This window comes from Trichechus manatus, unplaced genomic scaffold (assembly GCF_000243295.1).
Source record: "Trichechus manatus latirostris isolate Lorelei unplaced genomic scaffold, TriManLat1.0 scaffold00015, whole genome shotgun sequence".
NCBI classification, from domain to species: Eukaryota; Metazoa; Chordata; class Mammalia; order Sirenia; family Trichechidae; genus Trichechus; species Trichechus manatus.
Window position 1 is genome coordinate 3,996,955 of NW_004443951.1, and position 18,555 is coordinate 4,015,509.

General features: G+C 38.7%; 1 protein-coding gene across 5 annotated transcripts in view; it reads right to left on the reverse strand.

The window, feature by feature from the left end:
* OSBPL9 (oxysterol binding protein like 9) overlaps positions 1–18,555 on the reverse strand; it is a 177,694-nt gene that overhangs the window by 62,792 nt on the left and 96,347 nt on the right. The window lies entirely within an intron of this gene.

Below are 18,555 nucleotides of genomic sequence, written 5' to 3' on the forward strand. Positions count from 1 at the left end.
TTTGTTCTGTAAGCCTTCATCTAAAGTGAGAATAGCAGCAGAATTGGAAGAGCATAGTTGATGTCACTGAACTGTGCCTGTAGAAATTTTTTAAATGGTGTATCTTTGGCTATGTATATTTTTACCAAAAAAAAAAAAAAAAAAGGTCGAGAAGGGAGAGAGTTGACATGTTGTGGGGTTGTTAACCAGTATGCCATAAAACAATATGTGTACTACTGTACTACTGTTTCATGAGAAACTATTTGTTCTGTAAACCTTCACCTGAAGTACAATTAAAAAAAAAGGACTTAAGAGGACCTCGACAGAAAATCATCCAAACTGCAGGAAATCACAGGTAAAAACACTGATCTACTGATCTGGAAGACAATCTCCTTTTCTGCTCTTACTAGTTTTCCTTATGTTTATTTATATACCTATCCCTCTCCCCCCACTGAACTCCTATGTATCTAATTAATTTTTGTAGCTCTACTGGTACCCCCTACAAAAACTAGCACAGTGCACACTGCACAAAGAGCTCAATACATGCTTGCTGAATAAGTAAGCTCAACTGCTATACTCAATGTTGAAGATATCTTTAGTTAGTTTTATGTAAATGCTTCAAAATACCCCATGCCAAATGCACTGTCTTCTTCCTGGACCCACTCCTCAAAAGCCTGGCCCTCGTCCACTGTTACCCCTACCTCGGTATATGAAACCACCCCATCCATCCTAACATGCAAACCATAAATTTAGCAGTCCTCTTGACAACTCCCTCATTCCATATTCAACCCATCATCAAGTCTTACCATTTTTTCCCTGGTGGTGTAGTGGTTAACAGCTACCACTGCTAACCAAGAAGTCGGCTGTTGGAATCCACCAGGTGCTCCTTGGAAACTCTATAGGGCAGTTCTACTCTGTCCTATAGGGTTGCTATGAGTGGGAATCGACTCGACGGCAACAGCTTTTTTTTTTTTATGGGTAAATACATTCTCAATTCAGTCCACTTCTCTCCATCACCACTACCCTATTACAAGTCCCAGTCTCTTGCAATTATCTCCTTACTGAAGTCTTCCTGAATCTACTGTGGCCCTTCCACTCAATTCTGAATCCGGTAGCCAGAGTACTAGTTCCAAAACAATTTAATTACTCACATCGCTCCCCCCACCCCACTCCAGTTAAAGAACTTCAGTGGCTTCCCATTGTGCTTAGGATACAACTTCAAATCTTGAACAAGAGCCTGCAAGATGTAGCCTCTAACTCCTAGCTCCATCTTACACTTTGCACCTCCACACAATGGCCTTTTTCAAGTTTCTTTAATTTGCCATGCACCCTCAAACCTCAAGGACTTGGCACATGGTGTTTTTTCTGTTAATACTGTCCCCTTGACACCAATTCCCACTTTTCACTTATTTAACTTCTACTCAGCTCAGTGAAGTTTTTCCAGATCTCCCTGCCTACTTCAAGTCTTCCTATTACATGTTCTTACAGTCCATGTAACTCTCCTTTGTGGAACTTATCACAGCTATCATTTTACATTATATTTGTGTTATTCTTTTTAATCAACTTTTCTAGTCATGATTTACATATAGTAAAGATGCACTCATTTAAAATATACAGTTCAATATATTTTGACAAATGTATGCACATATATAAACACCGTGACAATCAGACATAAGAACATACCCATCATCCTACAATTTTCTTTGTGCCCTTCTGCAGTTAACTCCAACAACCACTATTCTGCTTTCTATTTCTGCTATTCTTTAATGAATGTTTCTTTTCTCCACTAGACTGTAAGCTCAACGAGGTAAGGATACCATATGATTTTGTTCAACCCTATATCCTCAGTATTTCAAAGAATGCTTGGCACATATCAGGTGCTCAAATAATGGATTTCCTATCGTAAATGATTCTAGAAATAAACATCAATTTTGTGATAAATATGAATTTAACTATAAACAGAAATGGAGAAAAAATACTTTAATTTCGCCAGATGGGCAAGGTCAATGTCTAAGCCTCACTAATACCCTTTTAAATTTTCCTTTTGTATCTGCTTTTCTAGCAGTTAATTTTCTGCCTGTTCAGGATAAAAAATAAAATATGGTGATCAAGAGGTATAAAAACAATTGAGAAATATCAAAACACTAAGATTTGGTGGGGCGTTGGGAGAGGAGATGTTTTTAAAACAGCAAGAAGTCCTGAGTCAAAAATAGGCAAACTCTACCTATAGCTACTATGGTGGAAAGAAAAAAATAACTATACAGAATTCATGTACTACTTTCAAAATTATTTCTTCTAGAGAACCCAATAATGTTACCTAAAAAATCACATTCTGCTCTGATGTCATCTTGGACAGAGATAACAAATACTTTTGGTAGCAATAGATAAAAAAGGAAGAAAAAAATATAAGAAGTCAAATCATATATCCCCTAGGCATTTGCCTAGCAACTCAAAATGGCTGGAGCAGGTAATATTAAAAGACAACTTTCTGAAGCAAGATATCTAGCTTTACTATTTTGTGACCAGCATCTAGAAGTCTCAAAACTAAAGTCAGCCAATAAATTTCCACACAGATGAAATAAATACACCACTTGTCATATGGTACAAGCAGTCCCTACCTTATGATCAGGGCAACTATGTGCCAAAAGTTTGTTTGTAGACTGCTTGCAATTCTCCATGCATTATCAAAACCATCTGTGCAAACCACAATGGCTATGACACTGTGTTGTCTTGTTCACCACTGTATCCTCAGTATTTCTGACACAGGAACCAGCATGTATTTGGTGTTTGATAAACGTCTGTTGAATGAATGAAGTGCCAGGTACTATGCTATGAAAATAGCAGAATAAGCAGGTAAAAGAGTTGAAAATGGCTAGTCTAAGGGGCAAAACAGTGAAAGCAAGACAGGAGGTCACTGTTTTTCTATATGAGCCTTTTAGTACAATTTAATTTTTTAAATTAGATAGGTATTATTGCCCTGATTTTCAAACGTGAAATTCTGCGTCAGTCGGTTAACTTTCTTCTGAAACAATATATATATTTCATTAAAACACTTGAGTTTTCAAATTTGGTTAGACATACACAATTCCTTGCCAAGATGTGTGAAATTGCTTTGTATTATGTAATTACTTTTCATTGTGAATGCTCCATCTTTTTATCTATTCATCGGTATTAGGAAGTTAACAAATGAGAACTACAAGTTTATCCCTAGGGCAAGGATGTGGGAAAAGGTATTACTTTTATTTTATATGCTTCTGCCTTGTTTTAAAAAAATTATAAGAAGCATATATTATTATGTCATTATTTTATTGCAGTTTTTAAAAAATTCACCCTCGTTATGATTTTTCTTTTCTTTATACTAGACTGAACTCCATAAAGGCAAAGATCATGTATAGTTGATTCACAGTTATATCCTCTACATCAAGTATAGTGCATGGAACAAAGAAGTGCTCAATAAATATTTGCCAAATAACTTTTCTGAATTCTCTGTATGTTCTGCACTGAGCGTGCCCTACTTTAAAAAGTTTTTTAAACTTTATTTTTATAAAGAGAAGGCATGAAAATATAGAGTAAGTTCTAAAAGATTTCCCTAAAAACAGAATAAATAAAGGAATAACCTTCGGCTGTCTATAAAACTGGACCATCTATTCTTCATTGCTTCCTGAGGGTTCAAGGTAGACAACACACGACTAGTACAATAGAAACAATAAGAAAAATGAATCCTAGAATGCTAAGTTCCAATTTAGAAGCCAGAAATTTGTCTGCCCTCATTAATGGCAAAGACATTGGCAACGGCCCTCAGGGGAATCTTCCTTTGTTACAGGAAACCCAACTGGCTATTTCTCCATACCACTTTACCTGTGGAAGGGCTGACACATCTATACTGCAATAATTTCCTTTGGGAAACAAATGGCTTCAAGGGAGAAGAACAAAACACATCTATTTGTCTATGTGATACAAAAAATAAAATCTAATGAAGCCAAGGGAAACAATACAGTAGTAGTTAACATATCTTTACAAATTGAGAGATGGAAATGTATGTTCTAAACACTAATCTTCAGTGAAGTAGCTTAACACTCAAGCACACAAAAGATTTCCATTAACCTTAGTTACCCAGTTAGACACATAAGCCATTATAGTAAATTAGGGTGGAATCAGGATATATTAATGTTAAAGATTAATTTCTCAGCTACTCTCCTAAACTACACCTTAAATACTAAATTTCTGTTTGCCTATTATAAAAGTTTGGCAGATACATAATTATCATACTAAAATATCTTCTTCAGAAAAAAGGCTTCAGAATGACTCTGTTGATTTTGCAGCCTTGATAAGGATTTGCAATATGAATTCTATCACATCTCCTTTATGTATAATGATGTTTTACCCACAGATTCAATAGCATTTCTGGTTGGTGAAATTTCTAACAGCCTACCTGTATCTCTCAGCGCCCTCCCTTACCCATATTCTTACACAATATATCATGTCCTTCCTCTCTAGGGGCTTGAGATCAAAGCCAGTCAATAGTGAACAAATAGTAAAGGGGGGAAATTATAAAATAACAAGACAGTAGCAATGAAATTTCAATTGGATAATTTTCTAAGATTCAGTCTATACTAGCCTATATAAATTCTTCGTAAGAGGAAAAATCACAGCCCAATTTCTTGGCCCAAAGAATAATCACAGAAGCCATTTAGTATAAAATATTTTAAATATCGACTCGTTTATAGCATAAAAGTAGAACACTAAAGCTCTACACCACTCAAAGCACCTACAGGAGTGTTTTCAACAGGAATCTCTAAGTCTCTGCTACAATCTTCTATACTTCCACTTCTGATAATCTATGAACATTAGTGTAACCATACACTGAATTAGCTCGGTACCAACCTAAAAACCAAGTGCGACCGAGTCATTTCATTTCCACTGTCCGTGTTTATAATCTCCTTGGCATCAAGCACTACTACTTTGTCACACAACAGCTTTAACCATGTAAATATGCATCTGTGTGAAAGCCAAATGAATTCATGGTATGTGCTGTACAAATAAGTTTCCCCAGTAGTTAGACAAGAGAAAAGTGGTAACATGATAGTCATCACATTCCACACAATAGCGTATGCATGTGAAACTTACAAAGAACCTATATCCTAATAGTACCATTTTCACATTGCAGGTTGAGATTTGTTGGTTGCTGACGTTTTATACCTACTGACCCACATTCATCAAATCAAATTAACATTAATTTAGATTTTACTGCTTTGTGTTTTGTGTGTATTTAATTTGAATTTTTCTTTTGGATGTGCAGTTCCATAAGATTATAAACATAATAAATTTATACCTGGCTTTATGTTTGCCCACATTTAAGTATCCTATTTATATACAAATAATGTGCATGTTTTATGTTATTTTGCCAACCATGCTCTCCTCCCCACCCAGGTATTTTCCTAAGTGAACTATGCTAAAAATTAGCATAGTGCACTTACAGCACAGCACACTTACGAAAATACTTCGTGGGGTGGGGGGAGGGTGCAGTTGGCAAAAAAAGAGATAACTCTCACATTATTTGTGTAAAAATACGGTAACATCATGATATAATACTTTACATATCAGCATCCTGGGCTGTGAGAGCTTTTCCTAAAATGGGCCCAAATTTACTCAAGTTAATAAGGTTTATTTTTACATCTGTATGTCATCCAGACAAGCTGTTATAATTCACTTATCTTACACAATATAAACCAAAAAAAACCTCGCTGTCATCCAAGTCAATTCTGACTCATAGGAACCCTATATAGGATATAGGATACTATAAAACCTATAGGATGTAACATCGTATTGACTGAGTCTCCTTCCAGTGATCAATTCCTTGATTAGCAATCTCTCAGCATTCAGTCTGTCCTAAAGTTTAATAACCAAACCAAATCAGTTACCATCAAGTGGATTCCAACTCATGGCAACCCCACATAAGTCAGAGTAGAACTATGCTCCATAGGGTTTTCAATGGCTGATTTTTTCAGAAGTAGATAACCAGGCCTTTCTTCTAAGGTGCCTCTGGGTGTACTCGAACCACCAACCTTTTGGTTATCAGCTGAGTGCTTAACTATTTGTGCTACCCAGGAACTCCACTAAACGTTACTAGGGTAGACAAAGAATCTGAATGGTTTCCCTCCTTTAATCAGTATCAAACATCCACTGAACATCTTTTACAGGATAAGAAGAAGGAATTAAGAAATTCAGCAGCCCTTCTAGCCTCGCTTCAAGAAGCTTCCTAATTTAGTTGGGTGTAAATACATAAAAAGATACCACAAATTAATATACAACAAATTTCAAATGACTATTGGAAACTCAACTTCCATAGGATTTGAAAGGATAAAGAGGAATTTAGTTGTCTTCTCCTATCCTCAGACTATCCTAGTTACAATTTCTGATACCCACAAAGGAGCAGGAGCAATGGGAAGAGAGGAAAGAGAAGGAAAGGAAAAAGACAGAAGAGATAATCTGGATGGATTTACATTTAATCAGAATGGAACTAATATTTGTTAAGTACTTTCTATGTGCTCTGCTTTATATGTTGGGGGGATATTATAATATCTTAACACAGTTATTCTGTTGAGTTTTCATACCTAGTTTTAAAGATGAGGAAACTGAGGCTTGAAAGAAATTTAGTACATGCCCCAGATTACACAGCTAGTAAGAGGGCAGAGCCAGAACCCAAATTCTGGTTGGCCTGGCTCTAAAGCATTTCTGCTATAACATGCTGCCTCTCAAACCACAGTCAGAAGTTTGGATAGCTGTTGGGCTTTGCCCAAGGTACTTGGAAACATACTATCAGTAATATAGGTTCTCTCTCGCTTTCTCTTTCTCTCTCTTCTCATGAAATTTACAATCTCTGAGGCAGAAATCAGTTATATGTTATTATAAGAGATAAAGCATGTAAAGCCCGCACAGTTTGTGGCACATAAGAAGTGCTCTAATGCTAGTTGATCTGAAATTGATCAAACATGCAATCAAGATATATTGATAATTACCGGTGGGTGGAATGCGAAAGTTGGAAATGAAGAAGGACTGGTAGTTGGAAAATACGGTCTTGGTGATAGAAATGACTCTGGAGGTCGCATGATGGAATTTTGCAAGACCAACAACTTCATTGTGAATACCATTTTTCAATAACATAAACGGTGACTATACATGTGGAGCTCGCCAGATGGAATACGCAAGAATCAAATTGACTATATCTATGGAAGAGATGACAGAGAAGATGAATATCATCAGTCAGAACAAGGCCAGGGGCCAACTGTGGAACAAATCATCAATTGCTCATATGCAAGTTCAAGTTGAAGCTGAAGGAAATTAGAGTAAGTCCATGAGAGCCAAAATACAACCCTGAGTATATCCCACCTGAATTTAGAGACCATCTCAGGAATGGATATGACATATTGAGCACTAATGACCAAGACCAGACGAGTTGTGGGATGACATCAAGGACATCCCACAAGAAGAAAGCAAAGGGTCATTAAAAAGCCAGGAAAGAAAGAAAATACCAAAATGGATGTCAGAACAGACTCTGAAAATTACTCTTAAACATAAAGAGTAGCTAAAGCAAACAGAAGAAATGAAGTAAAAAAGCTGAATAGAAGATTTAAAAGGGCACCTTGAGAAGACAAAGTAAAGTATTATAATGAAATGTGCAAAGACCTGGAGTTAGAAACGCAAAGGGAAAGAACATGCTCGACATTTCTCAAGCTGAAGGAAATGAAGAAAAAAATTCAAGCTTCAAGTTGCAATAGTGAAGGATTCTATGGGCAAAATACTGAATGAACCAAGAAGCATCAAAAGAAGATGGAAGGAATACAAAGAGTCACTGTACAAAAAAGATTTGGTCGACTTTCACCCATTTTAGGAGGCAGCATATGATCAAGAACCAATGGTACTGAAGGAAGAAGTCCAAGCTGCACTGAAGGCACTGGCAAAAAACAAGTCTCCAGGAATCGACACAATACCAACTGAGATGTTTCAACAAATGGATGTGGCGCTGGTGGTGCTCACTCATCTATGTCAAGAAATTTGGAAGACAGCTAGCTGGCCAACTGGAAAAGATCCATACTTGCGCCCATTCCAAAGAAAGGTGATCCAACAGAATGCATAAATTATCAAACAATATCATTAATATCACACACAAGTAAAATTCTGCTGAAGATCATTCAAAACCGACTGCAGCAGTACATTGACAGGGAACTGCCAGAAATTCAAGCCAGATTCAGAAGAGGATGTGGAACGAAGGATATCATTGCTGATGTCAGATGGAGCTTTGCTGAAAGCAGACAATACCAGAAAGATGTTTACCCGTGTTTTATTGACTATGCAAAGGCATTTGACTGTGTGGATCATAACAAATTATGGACAACACTGCAAAGAACAGGAGTTCCAGAACACTTAATTGTGCTCATGAAGAACCTGTACATAGACCAAGAGGCAGTCGTTCCAACAGAACAAGGGGATACCGCGTGGTTTAAAGTCAGGAAGGGTGTGCATCAGGGTTGTATCCTTTCACCATGCTTATTCAATTTGTGTGCTGAGCATATAATCTGAGAAGCTGGACTATATGAAGAACAGGGCATCAGGATTGGGGGAAGACTCATTAACAACCTGCGATATGCAGATGACACAACCTTGCTTGCTCAAAGTGAAGAGGAGTTGAAGCACTTACTGATGAAGATCAAAGACCACAGCCTTCAGTATGGATTATACCTCAACATAAAGAAAACAAAAATCCTCACAACTGGACCAGTAAGCAACATCACAATAAACGGCGAAAATAATGAAGTTGCCAAGGATTTCATTTTACTTGGATTGACAAGCATAACAACGATTGTGAGGATGCCAAGGATCAAGTAGTATTTCATTCTGTTGTATATTAGGGTTGCTATGAGTCGGAACCTACTCGACGGCACCTAACAAACACTAGTTGTGGCTGTTATTATTATAAAGTAGAATATTATATGGAGTGTGCAGTGTAAGCAGTTAATGTGCTTGGCTGCTAACTGAAAGGCTGGTGGTTCTAGTCCACCCAAAGACCTCGTGATCTACTTCTGAAAAACTAGCCATTGAAAACCCATGGGGCACTGTTCTACTCTGACACACATGGGTATGCCATTAGTTGGAATCAACTTGACAGCAACTGGTGTTTTTTAGAATGTTATATGGGCTACCAGGAAGTAGAAAGTGCAGCAGAGGTTAAGTAAGACTGCTTTTTATTATACTGATAAGAAAAGGATGGAAAAAACAAGTAATAGGTGTGCTGGGCCTTGAATGATTAGAAAGAATCTGACAGAGACAAATTTGAGGACTGGGACTGGTGAGGACTTGGAGAAAACAGCACAAGTAAAAGCATGAAACGAGAAATAGTGCAGGTAATTTGTAACAAAAACCTGAACTAGGGTTGTGGCAAAGATAGCCAAAGTGTGAGGACAGATATAAGTCATTCTGTAAATGAAGAGCCCCCAGGTCTGGCAGGTTAGAAGTTATTACCTAAAAAGACTCTCAACTTTCAAACATCAATGGCTCAGAGAATAATGCTGTCATTAGCAGAAACAGAAAAACTAGAAAAAGAGATAGGTATGGGGAGGAAAGAGATGACAAACTCAGAATTAGCCATGTTCAGTTTGAGACCTAGAGAAACATCTAACTGGTAAAATCCGAAAGGAAGAAATGTAGTTCTAAAGTTACATATGAAAAGAGATATAGAGATTAAGGGGAAAAAACAAAAGTCATCTATATATGCATAAGTTTTAGGTGAATCTATGCTGGAGGCTGCTAGAGGGAGAAGGAGTAAAGTCACAATCTAACAGGAAGCATCATGGGTGTAGCATTAACATTGGGAAAGGAGAATATTTTTTCTTTAAAATACGAGAAGCAGAGAAGTGTATGTGAAGTCACTAAGAAATGTTGAAGAGTCTCTTTTCGATAAAGAAGGAATCAGGCTGTAACTAGATACTCAATACTAATGAAAAAGAATCCACTGTGGAGATTCAATTGGAAGTCAACAAGAAGTCAATAAGAAGACTGTTAAGTAGTAATGGATATGCAATTAAAGTCAGACAAAATTAAAATTGTGATAGACAGAGCCATCTTGCTTTTGTGACCTCTAACAGTGCTAGAAGCAAAGAAAACAGACAATAGGGACCCTGAAGAATGGAGACCAGGATGGTATACAGCACAAAAGTCCCAGCACAAGAAATTCTAAGAGTGATAACAAAATCAATGTTGAAAAAGCAGACCATAAAGCCTACACCGGCGAATGAGAAGGAAAATTAGAAAAGTACTAATGAGCAGGAAAAAAAAGAGTAGAGCTCAGACCAAAATAAGAGTTCAGAAGAAGCGAAGTGGTAGATGTTGACAATAAAAAAACCGTGGTCAAACAGAAAATACTTTTTAATTCAATATAGGGAAGGTAGTACAATTCTTAGTAATGACAAGGCCAAGGCACTGTAATTTAATGGTTAAAGTAGAGGTGAATTTCAACGGAAAAGCAGAACATGCAAATACCACGAAGCCAAGTGTTTGATTGGGAAGCAGTGTTATGTAGTAGAAAGCTTCCTCATCTACAAATCGAGGACAAAAGGATATATTTTATAAGAACCTAAAATAATAAAAGAAAATAACCTAGCACAGTTGTGCGTACACATATATATTTAAAAAGTATGTTGCTACCATCATTGAATCTCTTCTCCAATTTGAAGAGCTCATACCCCACAGTGCCTAATAGATAATATGTTGTACTCAAAAAATAGTAATAGAATAAAAAAAACTGTATGCCACCTATTTGTTTGTTAATTTCATTCAATTATTTCCTAATTTAATCAATTGTTATTGAGCACTATTAGAATGCCAGGCACTGGGAGTGGGAATGGTAGGAGTACTAGTTGTTGTATTAGTAACGGCAACTAATATTTATCAAATTCTTACATAGGTAGGTGTCATGGATTGAGTTGTGTCCCCCAAAAATATCTGTCAGCTTGGCTAGGTTGTGATTCCCAGTGTTGTATGATTGTGTAATCTAATGCGATTTCCTTATGTGTTGTAAACTCTATCACTGTGATGAGATTATATGTGATCTCCTTATGTGCTGTAAATTCTATCACTGTGATGAGGTTATACTGATGAGGTTGACAAGATTAGATAGTGTCTTAATGCAATCTCTTTTGAGATATAAAAGAGACAAGTGAGCAGAGACACACTGGAACCTCATACCACCAAGAAAGCAGTGCCAGGAGCTGAGCGCGTCCTTTGGACCTGAGGTTCCTGCGCTGAGATGCTTCCAGACCAAGGGAAGATAGATGCACCACACAAGGAAGGACCTTCCTCCAGAGCCGACAGAGACAGAAATCCTTCCCCTGGAGCTGACACTCTGAATTTGGACTTGTAGCCTACTAGACTGTGAGAAAATAAATTTCTCTTTGTGAAAGTCATCCACTTGTGGTATTTCTGTTGGAGCAGCACTAGATGACTAAGACAGTAGGCATTATTCAAGTAGTTTGCATTTAACTCATTTAATCATCAAAATACCCCTATGTAGGCACTTTTAGTACCTTTATTTTATAGATGAGGACACTGGAACTGAAAGAGATTAAGTTCAATGTCAAGGGTTAAACATAAGTGATGGTGCTGGGATATAAACCCAAACATTCTGGCTCCAGAGTCAAGTTCTTCACTACATGTCACTGCCTCTGGGAAAAGAATCTTCACCTCTTTGCCACTTGAATTAACATTTAATTCCATATTTCCAATGTCCTATCCTCTCCATGCATTAAGTTTAAAAAACAAAAAAGTCTTTTGTGTTATATGTATTTTAAAAATACATCAATGCTCTCAGAAGACTGACTTCTCAAAGTTGTCCTTTTCTTATTTATTCCCAAAGACATGTAAGCTCTCTTCTTAATAAGCTCATAAACTCCAAAACTGGGTCAAATTAGGTACCAGACTTTAAAGAGTATACATCCTAACTGGGGAGGTGGAAGTTATACATACTTGAAAAGATAAACAAGACAAATATGGTAAGGACTTAGTGAATAGCGCAACCAGTATGGCATTCAGAGAAAGATCACTTTGAGTGGGAGGGGTTTCAGTCCGAGAAGGCTCCGGTTCCACAGAAGAGGTCAGTTCTTAACTGGGCCTTGAAGAAAGCAGACAGCAAGCAAAGGTAGAATGGAGCAGAGTGGAGGAAAATGGCATTTTAAAAAGAGAGAATATTATGAGCAAGAATATGCAGGCCAGAAATAAAAAGATGTGTTCAGAAGGAAGCAAGTAAGCAATAGCACTCTAGTAGAAAGTTTATGTAGGGGTATAGTGGTAGAAATATCTAGAAGGGTGGGCTGAGAACAGATCATACCAAAAAAAACGTAAACCCATTGCCGTCGAGTCGATTTCGACTCATAGCCACCCTATAGGACAGTAGAACTGCCCCATAGGGTTTCCAAAGAGCGCTTGGTGGATTTGAACTTCTGACCATTTGGTTAGCAGCAGTAGCTCTTAACCACTACTCTACTAGGGTTTCCGAAGGGTAGACAGAGAACAGATCATAGAGAGACTAAATGTCATTCTAAGAAGGTGTTGAGGTGGGATCTCACCTGCCATATTCAGTCTGATATGATTATTAAAACACTTATCTTTTTACTGGATCATAAATTTGCTGAAATGATACTTCAGTAATTCATAAAACTGCTTAATTAAAAAGAAACTTATAGAAATTATCAAGTTGCTTTTAAAAAACAGAACTCATAGGGTAACTACAAGATCTCCTAGTTCAACTTCATATTTATTTCTTACAGTCCTTTTATAACCACATCTTCGAATAATGTTTATTTAAGCATCTACTTAAATACTTGGAAGTGATGAGGAGATCACCATCTTGTAGGAACCAAGATGCCCTACACCAATTCCTGGTGTAGGATAAAGATAAGTAGGGAGAGGAGGGGTTTATAAAATACCAGTTTTCTACAATTCAATCCTCTAAATCAAAATAATCAAAACAAACCCCTCTATATACCACAAATACAAGCTCTGTCACTGAAGAATAAACATAGGTAAGTGCCTTCAATGTGGCATACTAGACATGTATTGCTTTTGTCACCCAGTATCTTCTTTCCTCATTCTGACTTTGTTTGAGAGAACCACCTGCTACCCAATCAGCAATGTGTTTCTGGTAAGGTTAGAAACATCTCAGCTCCAGGGATGTTTCAGACCAGGCCTGAAACTGTGATTGGTCAGGACTGGACAAATGACTCAAGCTAAGGTGACTAGAGCTAATCTTATTAATCCTGTTATGGTCCAGAATGAATAGTCTTCTATGGACTTGAAGTTCCTACAAGGTGAGGCTTAAACTGCTGCAATCATCTTGCCAACACAAGGGGAGAATCTATCTGAAAATGAAGTCAACCCAGAAAAACTGGAACCTAGAAATAGAGATGGAGGATCTGGATCCTCATGACATCGTTTAAACACCTATAGCAAACCACACCTCAGCCAGAATGTTTGCTTTTTCCTTAAACCAGTTTGGGTTGAGTTTTCTTTCCTTTTCATATGAAAGAGTGCTAACTATACATATGGTAAAAGCCAAATTCTATACTAAGAAAGTTAGGACTATTTCGCGGCACTTGTCTATCGTCATGTATAATTATACAGTTCAGGTGGAGGCGGGGCTAAGATGGCAGAGTAGTCAGATGGCTTCCTATGTCCCTCTTACAACAAAGACCTGAAAAAGCAAGTGAACTGATTATATGTGAATCTCTAGGAGCCCTGAACAAGGCAAAGTTGAGGAATCAGACTGAGTGACGGGGGGAGAGAGAGACGGTTTGGAAGCAGTGAGGAGTTGCCTGACCTGACCCAGCGGAAGACACAGCCCTTCAGCCCAATCGGCTCAGGGTGCGCAGTGAGGCAAGCATACAGTTCCACTCGCTCGCTCAGGAGACACTTTCCACACCGAGAGAGATCCAGCAGCAGAGATTCTACTTGGACACTCCAAACCAGTGAAAAGCAGCATCCAAGTAGCTAAAGATAAGGACTTGCATTTGGCCTTTCGCGGGGATTTAAAAAAAATAAAATAAAACCCATTTGGAAAATAACTCTCTCCCATTTACCTCCTCCCTCCCTGCTCTGCACCGGGTCCTGCTGGATTCTACCATCTGTGAGTCCCCTGGGCTAAAAGTAGAACCCATAAGGTGCCCTGACCCATTCTCCTAGCCTTGGAGAGGGAACAAATTAACAAACAGGGAAAAAATAAGCTACCAGCTCAGGTTTGGCACAGCTCCTTTGCCTAGGCACAGGGATAAGGGGTCTGCAGACTTTGAGGGCCTTCCACCCCTGTATAGACTTGTGTGGACCCATCTCAACAGCATAAGCCCTCAACACCACAGTACAACAGGATAAATACCTGAAGTCTAACTTCAACTGTTTCAGCTGTGAAGTGGCAGGTTTCTGACGCTTGACACTGCTCTGCCCTTTAAGCAGGCGCCTTACCTGTCCACATCAGAAGCTTGAGGACTGGTGGCTCCACCCATGCCACCTAGCCACCTGTTACAGAGGTCTAAGAATAAGTCGTGCCCCCCAGTCCTTGCAACCAACAGAGTACAGTGCTCACAGTCTGGCTGCAAAACTCAACTACCTACTCGCTCTACGGAACAGGCACATGCTTTCCTTTCAGACACTCAGAGGCAGCCGTCAGCCCCCTGCCTTGCTCAAAGCGTGACCCCTTTCTGCAGCCAGATACCTGTGCCTACACCAATCACCCATGCCTCTCTAAGAGTGTAGGGGAGAGCCTACACCACACACTTGGTGACCAACTACCTGGACACCTGAGCTGAATCCATACAGGAAAATTTAACGGACTCCTCGGCACACATACTTAGTTACAGACCTAACTACCTGGTGACAGGACGTTAGAGCTTCAAAGGAGGCAACAATCAAACTAGCGCACACGAGCAGCCTATTTCGGCATATAAAATCAAAATAAAACAAAACAGAAAGCTAGGACACACTAAACAAATATAAAATAAAATTATAATAACTTATTGATGGCTCAGAGACAACAGTCAATATCAAATCACATAAAGAGGCAGTCCACGATGGCTTCAGCAAGCTCCCAAAATAATCAATAAATCTTCTGGAGGAAGAGAATTTCTTGGAATTACCAGAGGCAGAATACAAAAGATTAATATAGAGAACTCTTGAGGAAATTTGGCAAAACTCAGAGAAAGCCAAAGAACACACAGACACAGCAGTAGCGGAAATTAAAAAGTCTATTCAACAGCATAATGACAAATTTAATAGGCTGCAAGAATCCATAGAGAGACAGCAATCAGAAATCCAGAAGATAACAATAAAATTTCAGAATTAGACAACTCAATACAAAATCACAGGAGCAGAATTGAGTCAGTAGAAGTCAGAATTAGTGACATTGAAGATAAAGGACTTGACATCAACTTGTTTGAGGGGAAATCAGATAAAAGGATTAAAAAAAAAGAAGAAACCCTAAGAATTATATGAGACTCTATCAGGAGAAATAACCTACAAGTGATTGGAGTACCAGAACGGGGGGTGGGGGGGGGATAACAGAAAATACAGAGAGAACTGTTGAAGATTGGTTGACAGAAAACTTCTCTGATATCATGAAAGATGAGAAGATATCTATCCAAGATGCTCATCGAACCCCACATAAGGTAGATCCCAAAAGAAAGTCACCAAGACATATTATAATCAAACTTGCCAAAACCAAAGATAAAGAGAGAATTTTATGAGTGGCTAGGGATAAAAGAATAGTATTCTACAAAGGAGACTCAATTAGAATAAGCTCGGACTACTCAGAGGAAACCATGCAGGCAAGAAGGCAATGGCATGACATATATAAAGCTTTGAAGGAAAAAAATTGCGAGCCAAGAATTATATATCCAGCAAAACTGTCTCTCAAATATGATGGTGAAATTAGGGCATTTCCAGATAAACAGAAGCTTAGGGAATTTGCAAAAACCAAACCAAAATTACAAGAAATACTAAAGTGAGTCCTCCGGTTAGAAAATCAATAACATCAGATAACAACACAAGACTAGAACACAGGACAGAGCAACCAGATATCAACTCAGATAGGTAAGTCACAAAAATACATCAAAGCTAAAACATCGACAATAGGGAAACAGAGATATCAACATGTAAAAAATGACAACATTAAAACAAAAAAAGAGGGACTTCAAAAATGTAGACATAGATTTTTCATATGGAGGGGAAGTCAAGGCTATATAAAGAAATAAAAGACTGGTATAAACATAGAAAAATAGGGGTAAATATTAAGGTAACCACAAAGGAAACTACAATCCTACAAGTCAAAATAAAAAACAAGAAAAATATACAGACTCAGCAAACACAAAATCAACAACAATGAATGAGATGAAAAGAAAATACATAAAGAAAAACGACTCAGCACAGAAAATTAAGGGGAACAAAGAAACTGTGAACAACACACAAAAAAAGACATCAAAATGACAGCCCTAAACTCATACCTATCAATAATTACTCTGAATGTGAACAGACTAAATGCACCACTAAACAGACAGAAAATGGAAGATTGGATTAAAAAACACAATCTGGAGCAGGTTAAAGCAAAATGGCGCTCTAGGAAAAGCACCATGCTGTCCCTCCACAGCAAAGATCCGAAAAACTAAGCCAAACAGGGAATACAACAATCCTGAAACCCTAAAACATCAAATGAAGAGATAAAGAACTCACCCAAGCACCAAAAGGAGTGAGTAATCTGACAGAGAACAGAGAGTAAGGAGAGATTCATGCAGAGGTCCCCTAACAGCTAACGCAGCACAGATCCGCCATCTTGGACTCCTATCGGAGACCAGCAAACAGGGTATGATAAAGCAGCCTCACGGAGCGTCCAGAGGGAGACAAAACAACCGGTAATTTGCGATATACGCTTTCCCACCCGCTACCCTTCTTCACCCCCACTTGGCCTCCTCTGCTTCCCGCGGCCACAATCTGTTGTCCAGGAAACACCAGCTGGTTGGATTCCACACATCCGAACGGGCCGGCTCTCTGACTGCCATTTGTTGGCTGCTGGTGTTGCTTTTTCTTCCACTTCTTTTGATTTCTTCCTTACATCTCACCACCTCCCCCTTCTTTCGCTCAAATAGCTGGCTCCGTGTGCCATCTTTGCTTCTTCCTGAGGGGCTGTGGAGCTCCGTTCAAGTGTGGAGCTGCTTTCCAGTCTGGGCTGCCACGCTGGAGGGATCCCGGGGCTTTTGTTCGTTTGTTTTGAATTGTTTGTTTTCTTTTCCTTTTCTTGAGTTGGGAGCCCTTTCTGGCCAGCCGGTGCTGCGTGGCAAGGAGACTACCCCCTCGGCTTGCACAGACATGCAGAGGGATCCCTGAGGGAATTTCTTTTTTTGTGGGTTTTTTTTTTTTCTGTTTTTTGGGGGGCCTTTCTTGTTCTTTTTTCTTTTTTAATTTCTTTTGTTTTATTTTCTCTCTTTTACCCATTTTGTCTTTCTTCATTGCTCAGTTTCTCATCTCTCTATATCTTCCTTCTCTTTCTGCTCCCGGAATACCTGGAGTTGTATACTTCTACGCCTTCCAGCCAGGCTGTACTGCACCACCTGAGAGCGAATTCCCCAGACTCATAGCTGCACTCGTGGGATCCCTGGGAACTCTGCGATTCTTTAATCTTTCCGATTTTTATTTATTCATTCTTTTCTTTTCTTCCTCTTCACCTTTCTGTTTTTCTCCATTTCACAGTCTCTCATCTCTCCACTCCAAAGGCAAGCTCCCCTAGAATTCTTTTTTGTTAGTTTGTATATTTTTGGCTCCTGTTCCTCTCTCACATATCCATCTTAGCTCCACACATAACAATCTTCCCGCTGCATCCTGCCTGCATGCACCGTGCGCTTGACATTACACCACCAAGCAGCACAGGCATGGCCTACTAGAACTTGCCCTGCACTGATTACCGACCCGCTCTGGTGGCTGTAGTAAGTGCCACAAACAACCCATCCCAGTAACTCCTCTTCAGCTAGACCTGCCCTGCCATACCACACCTGAGTGACTGACCCTGCCAATTGGAGAAGGAGGCGAAAAGTATTGTGCACACAGATGAGCAAACAACAAACAACACACAGTCCGCCTGCCCAGACATAGTCAAATTTTTTAAAAAAAGGGATGAAACAAATCTACAATCAATAAAAGAGAAAAATAACTACTGAATGCCCCGAGGACAGCATACAATATCAAAACATGTACAAAAACAGGACAGGATGGTTCCAGTAGGTGTCCAAAAATAAAACACCAGATGCCTCTCCAGTGGAAGAAAATGCACTATAACTACCTAATAGGGAATTCACATCTCTAATACTCAGAATTCTCCAAGAGCTGAGGCAAAAAACTGACAAACATGGGGAAAAAATAGACAAATTCATGGAAAATACATACAAAAAATCGGAAGAATTCAGGAAAATAATGCAGGAACAAAATGCCAAAATAAATTCACAACTAGAAATTATACAAAGACAACAATTAGAAATCCAAAAGATAAACAAC